The sequence below is a fragment of the Ambystoma mexicanum genome, chromosome 1q, assembly GCF_040938575.1.
Source record: "Ambystoma mexicanum isolate Mex_15411 chromosome 1q, UKY_AmexF1_1, whole genome shotgun sequence".
Lineage (NCBI taxonomy): Eukaryota > Metazoa > Chordata > Amphibia > Caudata > Ambystomatidae > Ambystoma > Ambystoma mexicanum.
The window spans coordinates 196,772,925-196,791,869 of record NC_090922.1 but is presented as its reverse complement, the minus strand read 5'-3'; the positions used below and the strand labels follow the sequence as shown (position 1 = coordinate 196,791,869).

Sequence of the window (18,945 nt, the reverse complement as noted above, 5' to 3'; positions counted from 1 at the left end):
GTGGTCTGTCAGACCAGCCATCTTCAGTTGAAAATACTGAGAAAGACCCTCCATCTGATCCCAGACACACTTCGTCCCCCTGTGGTAGCCGCCATGATCATGAATAAGTTGGATTATTGCAACTCTCTTTATGTGGCCCATCCTAAGGGGCTGGTAGGTTGACTGCAACGCTTCCAAAATATGGCGGCTTGGGTAGCAACCGGGTCTCCCTACAGGGCCCCTTGCACTGGCTCCCGGTGGCACAGCGCATTCAGTTCAAGTCTTTGTGCATTGTGCACCGCGCTCTCTATGACCAGGGAGTGGAATACCTGCGCACCAAGTTTGTACGCTATGTTCCCAATCGTCCCCTGTGGTCTTCTGTCTCTGGGCTGCTCTCTGCATCCATCTTTTCGGCTCACTCGTGTGGGAAGTCGGGCATTCCTCGTTGCTGCCGCTCAGCTCTGGAATACCCTCCCTCTTTCACAGAAGCTGTTGCCTAACCATTTGTCTTTTCGAAAAAGGCTCTAAAAATGCTTCTGTTTTGATTTTCTGATGTTGTTTCGCTTCTCTGTTCTGGTTCCCTGGGCTCCTAGCACCATGATGCCTTTGGGTGACTGTGCGCTTTATAAAATCACGTAACATAACATAACACATATGACAAACATCCTTACATCACACATGCTTATAGAACACAGTCTTATGACATATGCTCTTTGACATAAACTCTTATGCCACATGCTCTTGTGCCATGTATTCATACTCCATTTGCTCCTACACCACATACGCTTAAGGCACATCATCTTACAGCACACACTTAGGTCACATGCCAATAAGGCACACACATCATGCACTCATAATCCAGGTACTCTTATGCCAAATGCTTCTAAGCCATGCTTTTTATGCCACACAAGTATGCCACACTCTTACGCCACATGCTCTTACCCCATAAGTACTTACGCCACACATACTTAATATAAATATACCTGTACACTACTATACTAGTATACATATGGAAACACACATTAAAGTAATCAATGACATTTGTGTGAGTTTTCATTTGTATATGAAATGTATAGGAGACAGAAAGTCTACATGTAGAAAATGTAAATCGCATATGAACTTCCTAAATGTATAAAATCTCACATCAAATGTAGGCCTCACTTTAATGTGAACTTCCATGCATATGTAAGGCGTTTATGCAATTCACAGAATGAATGTATATCTTTTGTAAGAACTGTAGAAGAACATGTAGGAGATGTACATCTTATTCATGTACACTAATATACATTTGAACACTCACATCAAAGCCAGGACTGACTTTGATTTGAATTTTCAAATGTATAGTGGATGTATAGCAGATATAAATGGCATAAACTATGAAATGTAAAACTCTGTTATGCCTCCTATACCTATACAAACTCACATCAAAGTCAAACCTCATTCTAGTGTGAGTTTTCATATATATTGGATGTATTTAAGACATGGTAATTTCATATGAATGTACATCAAACACTCATACTCTACCTGTATGCCATACACTAACATGCCAGACAATTACAGACCAAACAAATGCTTTGCACTACACACACTCATAGCACCCAGACTTACAAAACGTGGTTCTTACTCTGGATGCTCTTTTGCTGATTATTCTTGCTTTACGTACTCTTGTAACCCATACTCTTAACAAGTGCAGCATGTGCTCTTAGCCACACACTCTTATAGCACACAATTTTATGACACATGCTATTATGACACATGCTCTTACACAACACTTTCATACAATACACACTGATATGAAACACAAATATGAAACACAATATTACAACACATACTCTTCGTATACATGAAGGTGTAGAAGAAGTACATTTCACCTATGTGCAATACTAGATGTATGAAAACTCACATCAAAGTAAGGACTGACTTTCATGTGAGTTTTGATATGTATACAAACAGTATAGGAAATGCAAATTGTGTACATGTATGAAATGTAAAACTCCTGTATGTCTCCGACATGTATAAAAACCCACATAAAAGATTGTCATAAACCCACGGCCCGCATTACGCCCCTGGGGACAAAACAAGGGCAAGGTGGTTGCAGGGGTTGTGGGAGGAACGTCTCTGAGTCGTTGTCACCTTTGTCCCCAGTGCAGATGTACATGGTGTGGGGGTAAGAGGTGTACAGGAGTCAGAACCAAAGGAAGATAAGCTTCCCAGCAGCCCCGGGCCTAGGACTACAGCCCAGGCGGCCCAGGAAACGCCCAGGACAACGCCCGACGCAACGCGCATGCGCGAGGAGGCTACCGCGCATGCGCGATCCCAGAAAGTTTGTCCGTGCTCGACTCTGCTGCCTAGAGGACGCATCTGACGGAGCTCCAGCGAAGCTTCTCGCGGGGCCTCCCTCGCTGCCGGATACATCTTCAGGCCCCGCGATGCCAAAGATAAGTACACTGCCTTCCATTTAAAGCTAGCCAGAGGGATATTAAAGCTGGAAAGAGGCCCCGGTTACCAGTGACATTTAGGAAGTCTTTATAAACTTCGGGGAAGATACGCGAACGTTCGCGAACTAACTATTAACCCACTAAATCTGCATGTGATGTGCATTCGCCAGTTGCGGGTGTAAACGTAACGTTGTGCTCGCCTGTTGCGGCCCATTCAATGCCGTATTCGCCATTGCGAGTACTTGTGAAATGCCAAAAGGAGTGAGAGGGCAAAGCTAACTATCTCCTTTTTTGTCAAGAGTTTACCGCCACCTTCAGCGATCTGATTTCTGTACACACAGTCTGCGGAGCTGGCGGGTGGAAGAAGCGCACTGGAAAACTAGAGCTAAGTGCATTAACGTGATCAAAGAATTGTGTTTGAATTTATGTTGTAGATCTCATGGTGAATCTAGTATGTAAAAGGGGCAAACACTAATGTCAAGTTGAAGCTGAATATCGAAGCCAAACTAGAATATTGTGTCTATAGAAGTCCAAGGTTGGAGCAAACTTTGTGAATGAGGTAAACCGAGTGTTGGGTTCCAGTCTAATGGGTAATGCATGCATGAGATATGAATGCATGAATGAATGAATGCCAAAATGTTAAAAAGCAACTACCAAAATGGAAAATAGCTCAGACTCAAAAGGTCAGAGTCAAGGAGCATCTCAACCTCAAAAACCCCTTCCCTATCCATAACCTCTCCCTAACCCTCAATCCGGTTACCCTACAATCCCAAAACCCATCCAATCTGTGGACCCTAACCCTCTTTCCCCGTGGGGGTCGCGGTGACCTGTGTTTAAACTAAACCAGGCGCCAAGACCGTCAAAGGGAGGTAGGAGTTCTTGCTACTTCTGCGTTGGGACGGACTTCGCCTTGACAGAAGCACGGACCCACGTATTTTTAAACGCCCAAGTAGCACGAACTCCGGAACCATGGAAGATATAGCTCGCGTCCTACATGAGCTAAAAGATGCTTTAGATGCTACTAGGCAGGATTATGCAACGCTAGCCCAGCGTGTGCAAGAACTCACAGCACAAGGTGGACCCCTTCCTGATGGGCCCCCTCCTACCCCAGTGCAGGTTCAAGGGACCACGGAGCCGCCCATGCCCTTAGCCACCCCGGAAAGGTATGGGGGTGACCCACAAAAGTTCTCCATATTTATGACCCAATGCCAGTTGCATTTCCTGACCAAGTCATCAATCTTTCGTTCGGCCCAGTCCCGCACAGCCTTCGTGATTTCTTACCTCACGGGGGATGCTGCGGCATGGGCTACCCCCCTAGTACAGAAGGATGACGCTCTGCTGTATGATTGGGGTGAATTTCAGGAGGAGTTCGGCAAAATGTTTCATAGGAAGGCGGCCTCTTTGATCCGGGATCGGGAGTTACTTACCTTGCGGCAGGGAAGTAGAGAACTCATTTGGTATCCAGATTAGTGGTTGAAGCAGAGTGGCCCCATGAAAAAAGACTGGCCCTTTTTTATCAAGGCCTTAGGGAGGACTTGAAAGACCTTATAGTGCAAGTGGAACCGCAACCAACCACCTGCACAGGAATGATAGAGTTAGCCCTACGTTTAGATCACAGGCAAGGGGAAAGGAGGCAAGACAGACGTAAATGGGAGGTAAAACAGAATCCAACAAGAACGGATTACCCAAGAGCTGCACCTGGTTCGGGCAAAGCAACAGAGAAGACTTCAGAAGTCGAACCCATGCAAATCGGGACAATTTGAGGACCGATTACTAAAGAAGAAAGAGAGAAACGCAGAAGAGAAAAGCTGTATATGTACTGTGGCAAGACCGGACACTTTGTGAAAGAATGTGGGGCTAAGCCAAAGAATACCACCTCGTCGGGAAATGCCAACGCTCGCCAGTAAGGAGGGTGGATCTGCCGAGCCAAAATCATCACAGCGCCCCCAAGCATTTATTGGGTAATGTGACACAGGTTCATAAAGCCCATGTTACCGTTACTGGGATTCTTCAGACACGCCAAAGGGATCAGGCAATCACATTAAGGGTGGATTCTGGAGCAACTGGTAACTTTGTGGATTCCGATTACGCAGTTAAATTGGGTTTACCAGTGGCCACAAAGAATATACATGAGGAGGTTCGGTCAGTCGATGGATCTCCGTTGACATCTGGACCAGTGACACAGCAAACGGGGGAGATGATTTTGAACATCCAAGGACATAAAGAGCGCATTCAATTCGACATTATTGCCGCCCCCCAGTTTGGCTTCATCTTTGGGCTGCCTTGGCTGCCGCTACATAACCCGGCAATTGACTGGGCACGCGGAACAGTTTGTTTTTCTTCTAGTCTTTGCAGGACTCAGTGCACTAAAGAATTGGGACATATGGTGCAGGTTCTAGGGGCCACACAAGAAAGCAAAGGAGAGCCGCTAGTGGGGTTACCGCAAGAATACCAAGATTTTCAGGATGTTTTTAGCAAAAAGGCGGCAGAAACATTACCACCACACAGGTCATTTGACTGTAGGATAGATCTGGAACCAGGGGCCGCCCTGCCGTGCAGCCGGATTTATGCCTTGACGGAATCTGAGAACCAACATCTCAAAGAATATATAAACACTAATCTCCAGAATGGGTTCATTCGTCATTCCACTTCTCCTGTTTCTTCACCGTTATTCTTCGTTCCGAAGAAAACTGGAGATCTCAGGACTTGTATCGACTATCGTGCGGTAAACCGCATTACAATCAAAAATCGATACCCCCTACCGTTGATACCGGTCCTGCTGGATCAAGTTCGAGGAGCCACAATTTATACAATTTATACCAAGTTGGACTTACGAGGCGCTTACCACCTGGTGCGGGTGCGTGAGGTGGACGAATGGAAGACTGCCTTCAGAACGAAATTTGGACTTTATGAGTACCAGGTCATGCCATTCGGCCTCTGTAACGCACCCGCCGCCTTCCAGCACTTCTTGGATGAGGTCCTACGTGGTTTCCTAGACATTTTCGTCGTTGTTTATATCGATGACATACTGATTTACTCCCGGAACAAGGATGAACATGTGCAACATGTCAGATCCGTTTTACAACGTTTGCGAGAACACCATCTGTTCGCCAAATTAGAAAAATGTACATTTCATTGTACTACAGTGGAATTCCTCGGCTTCATACTCTCTCCCGAAGGTGTAAAAATGGATACGCATAAGGTGCAAGCGATTCTGGATTGGCCAGCCCCACAGAATGTCAAGGAACTACAGTCAGTACTAGGATTTGCAAACTTCTACCGAAGATTCATCCATGGGTTTGCGGAGAAAAGCCTAGCCATTACCCGTCTACTCAAAAAGGGGAAAACGTTTGTGTGGGATTCCGAGGCAGAACACAGTTTCAAGTTATCAAAGGAGGTGTTCACTACAGCCCCCATTCTGTTACATCCAGATCCAACGTTACCATTCCTGGTGGAAACTGACGCTTCTAGTTATGCACTGGGAGCGATTTTATCACAACGAGACCAATCAGGACATTTACACCCAGTAGCTTATTACTCAATAAAACTTAACCCTGCAGAGCAAAATTACACTATTGCAGACCGCGAGCTGCTAGCTATAAAGGCGGCTTTTGCAGAATGGAGGCACTATCTGCTGGGAGCGAGACACACCATAACGGTGCTGACGGATCACCGCAATCTCCAGTTCTTAAAGTCAGCACGAGCTCTCACCCCACGACAATTACGATGGGCGATGTATTTTGCGGATTTTGATTTCGTGGTAACATACCGACCCGGACAGGAGAACAAGAAAGCAGACATACTTTCCAGATATCCGGAATTACCAGTTTCTCCTAGACCTGATGAAGCGGCAAAACCCATTGTGCCTTCGATCAAGATCGTAGGGAGTGTAACCAATACCTTGTTGGAACAGGTGGAGAATGCCATGACGGCAAAAGAGTTACTCCGATGGGAGGATCCACAGCTAAAACGTTCTTTACAAGAAGGTATACCGTTCCAAGGCAAAGCAGTATATTTACCAACCAAGAGTCTACAGGCTCAAGCCCTCAAATGGTGCCATGACTCCCCATTGGCAGGTCACCCGGGGATGAACAAAACACAAGAACTACTTCAACGGCACTATTGGTGGCCCAACCTACATAGAGAAGTGCGAGAATATGTGGCAAATTGCGAAATATGTGCTCGAAATAAAACGGATCATAAGAAACCAGCAGGACTGCTGAGACCATTGCCCACTCCCTCGCAGCTGTGGCATACAGTATCGTTAGACTTTATTGTAGAACTACCCCCGGATCAAGGACAAACCACGATACTAGTGGTAATAGATTCATTTACTAAACTTGCCCATTTCATACCCAGTTGTGGCCTGCCGACGGCGGAAGAATTTGCAAACCTTTTCCTACAACATGTTGTTCGCCTGCATGGAGTGCCACGACACATAGTCTCGGACCGAGGATCGCAGTTTACGTCCAAGTTCTGGCGGCACTTCTGTAAGAAAATAGGAATACAATTGCAGATGCCTAGTAGTTACCATCCCGAGAACGATGGACAGACAGAGCGACTGAATCAGACGCTAGAACAGTACCTTCGCTGTTTTACACATGGAGCTGAGGAGGGTTGGGTTGAACTCTTGTGGTTAGCAGAACTAGCCTATAACAACTCTCAGCATGCCTCCACAGGATACTCTCCTTTTTTCATAACCTACGGATACAACCCATCCGTACAGCCAAGTGGAGAACGAACTCCGGATACACTGCCATCAGTACAAACCAAAGTGGCTCGGTTAACACAAATCTGGAAAAAAGCCCGACAGAACCTAATCACAGCCAAGAACACAACCAAAAAGTACACTGACAGAAAGCGCCGTGCTAACCATAAAATTCAAATTGGGAGATAAAGTCTGGCTCTCAATGCGACACTTGCATCTCCCAGATTCCCGAAAGTTGAAGCCCCGTTATTTAGGCCCATTTCGCATCACACAGGTGATTAACCCGGTGGCAATGCGACTTCATCTTCCAGACCATATGAGGGTTCACCCTGTATTTCACGTGGCGCTCCTAAAACCAGCAAAGCCCCATACGCGCATGGAAAGGCCTCCACCCGTTTTCATAGAAGGGTACCCAGAGTACGAAGTTAAGGCCATACTAAACTCACGAGTGAGGGGGGGTAGGTTCCATTACCTGGTTGATTGGATGGGGTTCGGCCCTGAGGATAGCTCTTGGGAACCCGCCACCAATATGCATGCCCCTAGGCTAATACGCTTATTCCATCACAATCATCCCACAAAACCTGGCCCTTCTGCGGGGAGGGGATGTACTGTCATAAACCCACGGCCCACATTACGCCCCCGAGGACAAAACAAGGGCAAGGTGGTTGCAGGGGTTGTGGGAGGAACGTCTCTGAGTAGTTGTCACCTTTATCCCCAGTGCTGATGTACATGGTGTGGGGGTAAGAGGTGTATAGGAGGCAGAACCAAAGGAAGATAAGCTTCCCAGCAGCCCCGGGCCTAGGACTACAGCCCAGGCGGCCCAGGAAACGCCCAGGACAACGCCCGACACAACGTGCATGCGCGAGGAGGCTACCGCGCATGCGCGATCCCAGAAAGTTTGTCCGTGCTCGACTCTGCTGCCGAGAGGACGCATCTGACGGAGCTCCAGCGAAGCTTCTCGCGGGGCCGCCCTCGCTGCCGGATACATCTTCAGGCCCCGCGATGCCAAAGATAAGTACACTGTCTTCCATTTAAAGCTAGCCAGAGGGATATTAAAGCTGGAAAGAGGCCCCGGTTACCAGTGACATTTAGGAAGTCTTTATAAACTTCGGGGAAGATACGCGAACGTTCGCGAACTAACTATTAACCCACTAAATCTGCATGTGAGGTGCATTCGCCAGTTGCGGGTGTAAACCTAACGTTGTGCTTGCCCCTTGCGGCCCATTCAATGCCGTATTCGCCGTTGCGAGTACTTGTGAAATGCCAAAAGGCGTGAGAGGGCAAAGCTAACTATCTCCTTTTTTGTCAGGAGTTTACCGCCACCTTCAGCGATCTGATTTCTCGACACACAGTCTGCGGAGCAGGCGGGCGTAAGAAGCGCACTGGAAAACTAGAGCTAAGTGCATTAACGTGATCAAAGAATTGTGTTTGTATTTATGTTGTAGATCTCGTGGTGAATCTAGTATGTAAAAGGGGCAAACACTAATGTCAAGTTGAAGCTGAATATCGAAGCCAAACTAGAATATTGTGTCTATAGAAGCCCAAGGTTGGGGCAAACTTTGTGAATGAGGTAAACAGAGTGTTGGGTTCCAGTCTAAGGGGTAATGAATGCATGAGATATGAATGCATGTATGAATGAATGCCAAAATGTTAAAAAGCAACTACCAAAACGGAAAATAGCTCAGACTCAAAAGGTCAGAGTCAAGGAGCATCTCAACCTCAAAAACCCCTTCCCTATACATAACCTCTCCCTAACCCTTCATCCGGTTACCCTACAACCCCGAAACCCATCCAATCCGTGGACCGTAACCCTCTTTCCCCGTGGGGGTCGCGGTGACCTGTGTTTAAACTAATCCAGGCGCCAAGACCGTCAAGGGAGGTAGGAGTTCTTGCTACTTCTGCATTGGGACGGACTTCGCCTTGACAAAGATGGACCTCACTTTAATATGAGCTTGCATAGGTATAGGGGGCATGTAAGGCATGTGCAGAATGAATGTAACTCATATACAAACTGTACACATATATCCAGGAGATGTACATTTCATGTATGTACACTAATATGCATTGCATGCTCTTAGGCCACATACACTTCCATCACATTCTCTTCTACCACATTCTCTTATTCCACATATTTTAGACACATTCTCTTATACGATGCACTCTTACGGCACACTGTTTTATGACACACGCTCTTATGACACATCCTCTTTTGCTACATACTCTTACACCACACAATTATGATACACAAGTGTCTTTTCATTTGTGTATGAGACATATAGGAGAAGTACATTCTGGAAATGTATCAAATGTAAAACTCCTGTATGTCTCCTATACTTTTAAAAACTCAAATCTGGGTTAGAAATCATATGTTGATGTGAGTTGTATGTATAGGAGACATATAAAACATGCACAAAATGAATGTACATCTTTAGGAAATGTGCACATATGCACAGGAAATGTATGTTTTGTACATGTACACTAATATTTAACTAATAACTTTGATGTCAATTTGCATATGTGCATGAGACATATAGGAGTTGTAAATTGTGTGCAAGTTATGTTATGTTAATGTGATTTATACCATGCGTGCAAAATGCAAAATTCTTATGTGCCTTCTATGCATATAAAAACTCACATCAATATCAGACCACTCTTTAAAAACCCTGATTCATGGGTCTGTGCAAAGTGTATTTTTGCAGTGCAAAGTCAGTGCAAAGGCATTTTGTACTGCGGAAATGACGACTTGCACTGACTTTGCACTGCAAAAATACACTGCACAGTTCCATGATTCAGGGTTTGTGTCAGCAGTGCAAAGTCACTTTTCAGCAGCGCAAAGTCAATTTGAACCATGCAAATATTCCATGAATCGCGGCCTTGGTCATTTGTTCTGTCGGGTTTAACTAATGTGCAAGGTACCACTCTAGTTCTACCCATTGATATCGGAACATTTGAGAAAACGTAAGCAAACGTCCACATAATAACTTAGCAGAAGAAGGTGAATGTTCTACAAATGTTTTAAAATCCACTAATGAACTTTCATCAATTCTTCTGAAACGCTTAAACCAACCAGACAGAACACGGGGAATGCTCAGAGCCCTGCTGGTGATCCAGTAAGAACATTAATGACACACTAAATGTTCTTCTAATTGACTAATATCTTTATTGAAGGCAGATTTAAAGTTATATGGGACATATTTTCAAATCCTCTTTTCCTTGTATAAGCCCATTGCCATTTTCTAAACGAAACAGCTTTACCGCTGTGTTCATGTATGGAACAATACATGTCAACGTGGAACTAATGGGTTTGTCAATGACAATTAAGTCTCCACTAGCACCTAGTACCATTATATGCACAATGATCATTTCTCGGTGATGCACTAATGAGAAATATACATAGACCTGATAAATAATCAATACCATGCCCACAGCACTGCTCCTTGGATTACCAACTCTATCATATGTGTTTTTGCTGAGGAACTCAAGACAAGGCAAGATTGCTGGAGTTCAACTGTGTCCTATTTGATCTTTGCTTGGAACCATTTGCAAATCAAACCAAAGAGAAGCCAAGTATCAGAACAAAAACATGCAATGCAAAAAAGCTACCAATCATTCAATTTGCAGATTAAAGTACTATCTATATGTCAAATCCTGAATAGCAGCACTTCCTGTGGTGGAATTTGAAGTCCACATTTTGGACGATTTTCGGTTCAATTTAAAAATACCCAGTTAGAACAAATGTTTATCTTTAATATATATTTATCAGCGAGTGTATTGTTCAGGCAATAATGCATTCCATTGCATGACGTGCTGGGTTTTAATAGCCGGTTTCTCAAGTCAATAAGCCCGACTGAAGCAACAGGTCAGGCAAACCACAGGCTTGAAATACGCTGCCACTGATATTATATCTCCAAAAATCATCATAATAAGCAAATTAAGCTTCATGGTGTGCCGCCACTTACACTATAGCTGAAGCCTTATGGATTTGTATGAAGGCTTGGACTATATCTCAAGCAATTAGCGTAAAGATTATAGCTATCTTGAATTAATCCAAATATGTGTGTTTGGGCTAGCCCAAGCAAATGTCAAGAACAGTGTTTGGGCAAGTCCTTTTGAAAATTCTTGGGGTGCACTCACCTCAACTGTAGCAAAATGACTACTACTATGCAGGAGTACAGGGATACCTTGTGGCTAAATTGCCTTCTCAGTCACACATTACTGCTAAGCCAGCAGTTATCCCCATCATAAAGGTGAAGCAGGCACAACAGGAAATGCATACCTCCTTTGCCTTATGTGGTAGCACAGACCAAGGAACCAGTCTTTTCAGTGTTGCACCGGGAATCTGTGTGCTTTCGGTGCCAGGCCACAATCAAGTTGTGCAGTGGTGGTGACAAGGCTCAATTGTGCAGCACTGTTCAGCAGTGGCTTTGGCTTGCAGGTTGAAGGCACTGGGAATGGTAGGTGGTGTTTGGCCAGCAGCGCTGGGAGACTCACTGAACCAGGGCATGGAGAAGTGAGCACTTTCCTTCAATAGAGTGCATGCTTGCCCATCTCAAAACAGCATTGGACACTTCAGCGGAATCGGCTAGTATCTCGCCGGATCGGATGAAGAGATGAAGGGATGTTGCTGTCGAATTGGGGATGCTCAAAGACACTGTAGGTCTCATATGCAGAGGCGGCTGAGCATTGGCATTGAGGGATACAGAGATGCAGAGGCAGTTAGACGTTGAGGCCAAGGGTGACTCCGGTGGTTCATGTGCAGCAAATTGGGGATGCAAGGAGAACAAGGGGTCAACTCCTTGGTTAAGCAGTTGCTGGAAATCCCTTTGCAGGGGCTTCAGGGCAAGCTATATTCTTCTGCTGTGCATTCTATGACCAGGGAGTTGCCGGGCACCTATAGTAGGTCCTTCACCTCTGGTGGTCCTGGTTCCAGTGCACCGAGCGGTGAGGCCTTGTTCCAACAGCAGTCACCCACGCTGTTGCCTGGGGATAGTTAGGAGATAGAGCTTGCCAATGCCCTGGATGCCTTCTGCCTTCACCTACCAGGAATGGAACTTTGGGATAGGCTGTTATCTCAAAAGAAGTCCTGATGAATATTTCTTGTTCTTCTTAGAGTTAAGAGATTACTCAATGAATGAGAGGGTCCCCTCTCATTTTAAAGGCACAATGATACAGGGGATTGTTCTACTGCAAGCCAGGTGTAAAGGGCCCAATCCCTGTCGTTTTAATAAGTGTTCTTTACCTCATGACATCAAGCTCAGCGTACCTTGCCCTGAAGGAAATGTAGGTGACAGGAAGATGGATGAGGGCCATAAGAGAATCAAGCTGGTTGGACCCTTCTAATGGCATACATTCCCTATATGGCTACATTAATTTTGCCACATCCCCTGCATGCTGGCTTCAATGGGCCTTCAGTGAATAGCACCCTCAGAGAAGATGTTACCTTTTCTGAAGGAGAATCAAAGTTGAAGCATCATGGCTATGTTTCCACATATCAGCTTTGGAGACAGTAAGCCTAGACACCAATATACATCAGTCCTGTATTAGCTGGCTATGCTTGCTGAGCTGCCAATGATGTGATATCAAATAGTATTTCCTTAGTAGTCACCATGTCACAACCAGGCACAGCTTATGTTTAAAGATGTACACAGCTCCGGAATGACTAAGGCATACAATTGTTGTAATTCAAATCAAAGGTGCAGAAGATCAAAAAGTCATCCCCGCTGCTGGAACATTGTTTTTCTGCAGCAGTGCAAAATGCACATATGGCCTTTGAACCTACTCTGTGCCACTGCCCAGCTGGTTCTGTTGATGACAAGAGATGGGTTACAGAAGGGGCAAATGTGTACTATCATTTTGTCATGGAGTATTTATGAAAGGGGGTCCTTATCAGCAGGCCTCCCTTTCAGAAACAGAATTACCTACATCATTTTATGCTAATTAAACTAAAAAAACAGAGCTTTCACACCCTCACAGATGGCCATCCATCACACCCCCCTCAAAGGGAGACATGCAAGCAACTTCAATATGTACACACACAGACACACACACACTGACAACCAACCACTCTTGCATACGCAGACATATATACAACATTGTACCACTCACTTTATTCATCTATCTTCCACTATGTAGTGTGAATGTGTGTGTGTGTGTTTGTGTTTGTATGTTATTGAGTGTGTTTATGTGTGCGTGTATGAATGCATTAGTACGAAATAATTCAACAGCATACCATACACATTTAACTCTGGAAACTCATCTCACACGACCTTCTCATTACACTCACCTCAATATTTCATGCACTGATATTACACAGTCATTAATTCACCCTGTTCACTTGTGAGTGTGGCGAGTAGTTTCTGCAGACTTCACTTACTAATGTCAGAGTGTGTGAGTGGGAATAGGTTGTATATGGGATTCTGAATGAGGTTGACTGTATTAGTGTAAAATGGAGTCAGAGGGTGGCTGATTTTATGTTTCTGTGAGCATACACATGTCTGCACACGAGGAAGACAATGGGTGGGATTGTGAGCGTGCGTTTGTATCTGTTGACCGAGCCCATGGATGTCACTTTCTGTGTCTGCTCACGTTTGTGTGCATGTGCATGAGAGTGAGAGTATGAGTATGTGTGTGCATGCTGTTATATGTATTTGCATGTATGATTGTTTTGGTTGGTGGGAGGGGGCAATGTCACAGTAGTCTGGAGATGAGCTGGAGCTAGGGGTCTGCAGGGGGACAGGCTTGCAGGGCAGACAGGTTGTGCAAATAATGTCTAGGGTATCCAGTGAACGTTTTGCCAGGAAAAAAGATTGCATCTCTGGCAACATTTTGCAGCTGAGATTATCAGATAGAACCTATTTGAGGTGTAGAAGGAGGGAAGTCAGGAGATGGGTCACATGCCCCAGTTGTGCGGTGGTAAAGAGTAGTATTTAAAAATACATTATGAAGGAGAAATAGCCGTTTCATTTTTCAGCATCCGTCAGTGGCATGTGAAGAGTGCAGGCAGTGGGAAGAGGGATGTTTGCTGTGGTATCTTGTCTCAGAACCTCTGACTCAGAACCTGTGTGAAGGCCACATATTGCTTTCTTATGTTTTCGTTAAGAATTAGATTGAAGGATTAGATGTTTTTTGTCATTACTTTTTCCCAACATTTAAAAAAAATCGCTTTTCTATTCAAAAGCACATTTCGGTACCAAAAGATGGCCTCCATCTTTCTTTTTGTATTTGAGAAACAATCAATGACATGTCAAAAACCTAAACGTTTTCTAGTTAGTTGGTGGGTGGGTTTCAATATATTTTTTCTATTTTCTATTGTTGGTGATTTGTACGGTGACATACTTACACAATAGCCCTCTTTAGTCCTTCTGTGTGCTTAAGCATGGGTAGGGGAGGAGGAAATAGTGAAAGTGGTAGAAAGAGGAGTGAGCAAGCACGGGAAGGCATGCAAGGGGTGAGGTCAAGGACAATGTAGCAGATTGCAGGTAGAGCCGTGTTGAAACTTCATTTTGTTCTTAAATATGATCATGGAATGTTCACATGTTTGATTGTCTGCAACACACACATCTTCCCTGGAATGAAAAATGTTTCTTGTTACAATAACGGTAAATTAACATTCACAGAACCTAAATAATTCACCAAATTAAGCAGTCATTCTTTCTGTGTTTTTGCCATATGTGAGGAGAACAAATCCCCTTTGTGCTATTGTATATGATATGATATGAGAAGACATAACACGCTTGTACACAAGTGCTTCTAGGCGGGACAAGAGAAGGGAGGGAAGACAAAAGATCTTACTAGGCCTTGTGCATTTCAGATTGTGCAAGTGCGACAATGTCAAGTGCAGGGCGAAGGGAGAGGGGGAAGTGCCAGAGAGAGGGAAAGGGGGAAGTGCAATCAGTGGAGCATTGATCTGAGTAAGTGTAGCCAGGACAGCGCGGCTCTGGGTAAGTGCAAGGAGGCAGGGGACTGTAGAGGTTAAAGTTACAGCCCAAAAGTGCACAGTTGGCCCAGATGGATTGCAGGGGAGACTGATCATGGAGGGGCCTGGTACCCAGAGAGATTCTGAGGGTAGCCAAGCAACCAGTTGGCGCAGTGGGCAGGTTGGTTAGCAGGGAAGGGAGAGAGAGAAAGCAGTGGAGGGAGAGAGAGAAAGTAGGGGAGAAAAGGAAGGTCTTGAGCTGCTTCCGGAACTTCAGGTGGTCCCTCTCAAGTTTGAGAAGGGCAGGGAGGCCATTCCAGAGAGAAGCGCCTGCAGAGGAGAGAGATCTACCCCCCACTCTCTGCCTGGAGAAGCGCCTGACCCTCAGAGAGTTGAAAGTAGCTGAGCAAAGGGCTCGAGAAGGAAGGTATGTTGGAAGAGAGAGCTGGATGTAGTGCAGATCCCATCCCTAGAACACCCTATGGATGATGCTGAGGGTCTTAAACTTGATCCTTGCAGCCACTGGGAGCAAGTGGAGAGATTGCAGGGCTGGAGAGATACGGTCCCTGGGCTTGAGACCAAGAATAGATCTCGCAGTCCTGTTCTGGATTGGTTGCAGAGGGTGGAAAGTAGAGGAAGACAGATTGAGAAAGAGGCTGTGGCAGAAGTCCAACCTAGAGAGAACCAAGGATCTGGAGACAGTGACATTTTGGGGAAAAGTGAGAAAAGAAAGAATTCCTCTGAGAAGGTGCAGCTGATAGTGGGCCTTTTTGGCAAAGTCTGTGATGTGAGGAGAGAAGGAGAGAGTATAGTCGAAGATGACACCAAGTTTTTTTGCTTTAATGGAAGGAAAAGGAAGAGGGTCCAAGGAGCGTGGCCAGAGTGAGAGGGGAAATCGGGAGCAAGGATCTCAATTAGAAGGATCTCCGTCTTACTGGCATTAATGCAGAGATCGTTGGAGGTGCACCAATCCTGAATCATGGATAGACAGCCAGTAATGAGCTAGATAGGTGAGGAGGCTCAGGGGAGCCTGAATGAGAGCTGAGGGTTGTGCGCATAACACTTACAATGAGAGGAGAAGGTAGAGATCAGGTGGGCCAAAGGGGCCAAGTAGACATTGAAGAGCCAGGATGAAACGATAGAGCCCTGGGGAACACCATATGTGGAGAGAGAGGTGGTGGAGAAAAATGACACAAGTTGGACCTGGAAGGGTTGTTCCAGGAGGAAGGAAGTCAGCCACTCCAGGGCCTGATCCATGCTGCCCAGGTTCTCACAGAATTGTTTGATCAGGATGGCCATGTCAAAGAGAGAGGAAAGGTCAAGGAGGATGAGGACAGAAGGAAGGCTGGAGTCAAGATTAGGGAGAAGATGTTTATGGATGTTCAGGAGAGCAGTTTACGTGCCTCTGGCTGATCTGAAGCCAGACTGATGGTCATGGAGACAACCAACAGATTCAGTGTGGAGATTAAGCTGGGAAATGGCCAGCTTTTCCAAGAGTTTGCCCAAGAAAGGAGTGATATTAAATTGGGCGATAGTTTGCCAGACAGTTAGGATCGGCAGAAGTATTTTTAAGGAGGGGGTGCACAAAGGAGTGCTTGAGAAGAGAGCGGAAAGATCCAGTGGTGAAAGAGTGATTGCCGAAATTGGCCAAGGCTGAAGTGAGCGTGTCAATGTCATCCTTGAAGGTTCTGGAGGAGCAGGGGAGCACCTGTTTGGATGACACTTTCATAGATCAGACTTATTGAGAAACGTTATCAGGTGTAGTCAGAAAGAAAGAGGAGAAAGGAGGAGAGGGAGAGGCGGCCAGAGAGGGGCTGAGAGAGGTAGAGGGAGAGGAAGAGGAGATTGAGGACAGGATGTCCTGAGTTTTAGTAGTGAAGAGACTGGGAGGGAACAGGGGAGGTGGAGACTGCAGAAGGATTGGCCAGATCCTTGCAGATTTTAAAGGGTTTGCTGTGTTGTTAGAGGCCACAGAGATGCAGGCTGGACTGAGAGTTGTATTGCTTTTGGAGCAGTCGGCTGGCCAGTTTATCAGAGGAAATGCTGAAAGCCCTCCACTTCCTCTCAGCCACCCTGCATTTGGCTTTCAGGGTGGTGAGGTCAGAGTCATACCAAGAGCTGCACTTGGTACTAGGCTTCAGACATATTCTCATGACCGGGGCAATGAGGTCCAGAGAGTTGGTGATAGAGAGATGCAGGTTAGAGAGGCATGTGTCAGAGTGTGAGTCAGCCGCAGGAGTAGGAGGAGCAGAAAAGGTAGAGGCAAAGGCATACTTTGACACACACTTCATGGGCTGAATGACCGAGAAGGTAGGTGGCAGTGCCAGGTGGGATTTGCCTGAGGGACAGAGAGTTTCAGGTGAGCAGAAAGCAGAAAGTGCTCAGTCCAAGGCAGAGGAGCGGTGAGACGGTTAGAGTGGGGGATGTCTGAGGAGATGAGAACATCCAAGGTATGTCTGGCAGAGTTGTTGGACCAGATGGTAGAATGGAGCGGGAGAGACTGTCACAGAGGTTGCGGAAGAGAACGGAGCAGGGATTAGAAGCATGCAGGTGGATGTTGAGGTCTCAGAGGAGGAGAAGATGAGAGGAGGAGGCAAGGAGAGAAGAGGAGAGGGCAGCCCACTCTGAGAAGAATAGGACAACATGGCCAGGTGGCATGTAGATGGTGGCCACAGTCAGAGAGATGCCAGGAGAGATAAAGACCAGGCATTCAAAGGAGGAGTAGACCTGCGTAGGAATGACAGAAGTAGGGACCCACTCCAGAAAGATCAGAGCAACTCCACTTCCGGGTCGGTTGGTTCTGGGCTCTGAGAGTATCTTGTAGCCTTCAGGGAGGAGAGTGTCAAAACTTGTGACAGAGCTGGCCTTGAACCATGTCTCGGTGAGAGTGAGGACATCCACATCAAGGTCTTCAAGGAGGTGACAGATGTCAGAGAAGTGTTTGACAGCAGAGCCCGAGTTGAGAATAGCGATGTGGAGCAAGTTGCTACATTTGAAAGACTTCTGGGGTGAGGTACAGGCTGTAGGTACACCCATCAAAAGTGGTAGAGGTGGAAGTAGCATGTGGTAGATGAGTCTGAGAGGTGCTACTGGGAGTAGCGGGAGAAGGAAGGAAATTGATAAGAAGTGGCAGACACCTATCAAAAGGGAGTACATTTGGCTGAGGGCCCTGGAGCAAGACGGTGCCATTCAGAAAGACATTAATGATGGTCTTGTAGGAGTCGAAGGAGGCCAAGAGGACCTCCCACCGAGTGCCATTGTTAACGGGAGAGTAAGAGATAGGAGAGACAAGACCATATGAGTGGTCCATAGGTCTGGTGAGGGAACGGCAAAGAGGATGTCGGTGAGAGTCTGTCTGAAGGAAGCGCTGATGTAGTTATCAGCGGTAGGGAGGACCGTGTTGGAGACCAATATGTACCTCTTGAACCTCTTCCTTCCAGATTTAGTGAGAGGGATAGAATAGGAGAAAGAGTAGCAGTTAGATATGATGGGCGAAATGGAAAGCACAATAGAGGGTGCAATGAAGACATTAGGGGGAAGAGGGAGTAAAAGACAGTAGGAGAGACACACCGCCCAGTGCTGCATAAAGTAGGATGCACAGGGGGGGGTCGAGGGGGAGTCACACAGTAGGGAATGCACAGGAAGAGCAAACATGTGACACAAAACAGTACAACAGTACCCCCAGAGGAGTGGGGACCTAAGGGAGGGAGAGAGCCTAATGGGACAAAGTTCACAGTACAACAGTAACCACAAATTGAATGGGGACACAGTTCACAGTACAACAGTAAGCACAGATGAATGGGAACCTAGAGAGAGGGAGAGATGCTAATGGGACACAGTACAGAGTACAAAAATAACCACAGTTGAAAGGGAACCTAGAGAATGGGAGAGAGACTAATGGGGCA

At 46.0% G+C, this 18,945-nt stretch overlaps 1 long non-coding RNA gene across 2 annotated transcripts in view; it reads right to left on the bottom strand.

The window, feature by feature from the left end:
• The window catches only part of LOC138526501 (uncharacterized), a 73,133-nt gene that overhangs the window by 41,350 nt on the left and 12,838 nt on the right, over window positions 1-18,945 (bottom strand). The window contains exon 2 of one of the 2 annotated variants that reach the window (XR_011283593.1): window positions 14,465-14,690. The exons of the other annotated variant lie outside the window; for it this stretch is intronic. This is a non-coding gene — a long non-coding RNA (uncharacterized lncRNA). The remainder of the gene's footprint in view (window positions 1-14,464; window positions 14,691-18,945) is intronic. 2 annotated transcript variants of the gene reach the window in all.